We start from the raw sequence: 3,763 nt of genomic DNA on the forward strand, positions 1-3,763 counted from the left end.
GACGGATTAGCGACAACGCAGCGACAGTATGCTTACGTCGCGAATATTTCGACGCTAACTGGCGACGGAATAATTCCGTCGCCAGGTCCGTTGCTAATTGCGACGGAATAACGAGCGCTATATTCCGTCGCCAATCCGCCGGTACTAAACGGCGACCACGGCTTGGCGACGGATTTAATTCCGTCGCTAGATTAATATGAATAGCGACGGATGGTTCCGTCGCTAAGCCGTCGCTAGATTAATATGAATAGCGACGGAATCATCCGTCGCAAAAACGAAAAAAAATCAAAAAAATTTTATTTAAAAATTAATTACCGAGAACTGTACAATTTCTATTTCCTGTACAATTTATATTTCCTGTAAATAAAAAATAAACCACACAAAAAAATTCATATAACAAGTATCTATAATAATTAATCGTTCCACCTTAAAATTAAGAAGTTTAATTATTTACAATTCAACAATTACAATTAGGAAAAATAAAAAAAAAATAGAACTTCTTCAACACAGTCCTCTAATCATCGCCAAGATTTTGTGCGTCTTCTTGTTCATTGTCTTTATCTGTCCCTTCAGCTCCACTACCCTGATTATCGCTAGCAGCCTACACAAGAAAAGAACAGTCAGTATTGATAAACAAAATATAATGAAATAAATTACACACTATATGTGATTCTATCATGTGCTCATGTGTGATCTAAGGCAATAAAAAAACTCTATATGTGATTCTATCATGCTCATATGTGTGCTAAGGCAGTCAAAAAATTGAATATGTGATTATAGCATATTCATATGTGTTCTAAGGCATATAAAAAAACTCTATATGTGATTCTACCATGCTCAGATGTGCTTTAAGGCAGGCAAAAAACTATATATGTGATTCGATCATGCTCGTATGTGTGCTAAGGCAGTAAAAAAATTGAATATGTGAATATAGCATGCTCATATGTGCTCTAAGGCAGGCAAAGCCAAAAATTTTATATGTGATTCTATCATAAATGATATATAACATGTTCATATGTGTTCTAAGGCAGTTAAAAAACTCTATATGTTATTATAGCATGCTCATATGTGTGCTAAGGCAGTCAAAAAACAGAATATGTGATTATAATATGCTCATATGTGTTCTTAGGCAGTCAAAAAACTGAATATGTGATTATAGCATGCTCATATGTGTTCTAATGCAATCAAAAAAACTTTATATGTGATTCTATCATGCTCATATGTGCTCTAAGACAGACAAAAAGTTAAATATATATATATGTGATTCTATCATGCTCATATGTGTGTTAAGGCAGTCAAAAAATTGAATATGTGATTATTGCAAAGCGATTCGAAGCCTACAAATATTTTCAGAAAGTTAGTAGACATTGCTTAAATAAATTAAATATGAAACACATTAACTATGAGGAACAACTGTATACCATGAATGAGGACCACAATCTGTCTAACACCTCCTTTGGGTACTCTTTCCATTGAGCAACTGGTCCTGGTAGATGTTGAAGAAGTGAATTCCTAATCTCTCGTACTACTTCTTGTGGCTCAAACCTCGTGCTGCACATGAATTGTTACACAGTAAATATCAATATAAAATATTTAAAAGATATGCAATAATTGAAAACAAAATACTTACGGTCGATTATCGATATACACTATTCGAATGAGTCTTCTTGTGCCAGCCTGAGAAGACCTTGTTTCCTGTGTTGGCTGTTGACTTGTGCGATCAACTGGTGTAGGTGGGTCGTGTACAGGCGCAACATCATCTGTAAAAAAATACATTAGAAATTCTCAGAATGTGCATTTGAACTAATCAAGCATCTAATTAGTTATATGATATACCTATCACAGGAGCCCGTGAAGATAAAGGTTGATCCTGGCTACTACTGGATGAGCGACCACTATAACCTCCACGAACCATATTCTAACAAATAACATATGCCATACAATACATTCAAATAATTCACATCAAGTATTACAATGCATTCAAGTCATTCACATCAAGCATTGCAATGCATTCAAATAATTCAAATCATTGACATCAAGTATTGCACTAATTCAAATCATTCGTTAATTGCATAAATTATAATACATTCAGATAATTGAAATCATTCACATCAAGTATTACAATGCATTTGAATCATTCGTATCAAGTATTACAATACATTCAAATAAATTTTTTAATCATTCACACCAAGTATTGCAATACAACTCACATCAAGTATTACAATGCATTTAAATAGAGGTTTGTAGTATAAGATTTTGCTCACTAGCTTGAGAATTCTTCCTCGTCACTAGTTTGACTTTCTTCTTCTTCTTCTTCTTCTTCTTCTTCTTCTTCTTCTTCTTCTTCATTGTTTGCCCATCCACTTGGTACATCATTTGGATCACATTCCTCTATGAATGTTTCATCAGCCAATGGAGATATGACATGCATATCATGCGCAACATCGTGACCATAAGCGAAGTCATAGACATCATCTGATTGATAGTAATCACTGTCTTCAGCTAACTCATCTTCCTGTAACTGATCATACTCGGGGTATAGTTTGGATTTCACCTTGCAAACTGCCCACCATTCATTTCTATCTGACTTTTTTATACTCGGATATGAAGTATAATAAACTTGTTGAGCTTGCGAGGCTAATATGAATGGTTCATATGTTCTAAACCTGGATTTATGATTCACCTTCACAATGCCTGAAGCTTTGTCGAGTCTTGTTGCAGTTGGATCAAACCAATGACACTTGAATACCGTAACCCTGTTATTCATGCCTAAGTAAGTCAACTCCATTATTTCCTCTATAACACCGTAGTAATCATGTTCATTTTCACCGTAGCTGCTACCCTTGACACACACGCCACTATTTATCGTTGATTTGTTTATACCGTAGTCTTTTGTATGGAATCGATAACCATTTACGATATACCCGTTGTAGCATTGCACAACTTTGGTCGGACCATTTTCTAAATCACATATTCCTTGATCTTTAACATCACCATTGCGAACCTACGCACAAACATAAACAATGATTGTGATCACGATCAATTAAGTAACTTAGTATTGTTTATAAGTACAAAATTTATGTTAGCTTCTTTACCAACTGTTTCAACCACTCCACAAACTTAGTTTCACGTTCTTTTTGTACTTCTGTATCAGTGAGATATGAAACTTCGTTTCGCAACTCTAGATCAAATCGTCTGCAAACCACAAATACTTATATTACCGAGTCATGTATCCACATATAGAACATAAAAGGATTTATAATTGAGTTGCATATACATATACTTACTCGATGTATGGGTCGATCGCTGAGCAATTAAAAAGAATATAGATGTGTGCTGCATCTTGCTCTCGATCTGTCAATAGCCTTGATTGGCAACTACCAAATGCATGCCCAAGTGGTTGAAATATCGACAGCTTGTCAGCTACAGGTACTTGTTCTCCATCATCGTTACGGGGCGGGCATGTGTAACGTGTTGGAATATGAGGTTCGAAGTACATAGATGAGAAATTTGAAATCTCTTCTAAAGTGTACGCCTCACAAATAGAGCCTTCTACTCTTGCTTTATTACGAACCTTTTTTTTTAGGTCGAACATGCATCTGACAAGAATATACATTTCAAATTTTAAATATCTGTCATTAAAGAGACAAATATAAAAAAACATATACCTTTCAAATGGGTACATCCATCGATATTGCACAGGGCCACCAACCCTTAGTTCATATGGCAGATGTATGATCAAATGTTCCATAACATCGAAAAA

Source organism: Nuphar pumila, chromosome 9 (assembly GCF_984573655.1).
Source record: "Nuphar pumila chromosome 9, dmNupPumi1.hap1.1, whole genome shotgun sequence".
Classification (NCBI taxonomy): Eukaryota; Viridiplantae; Streptophyta; class Magnoliopsida; order Nymphaeales; family Nymphaeaceae; genus Nuphar; species Nuphar pumila.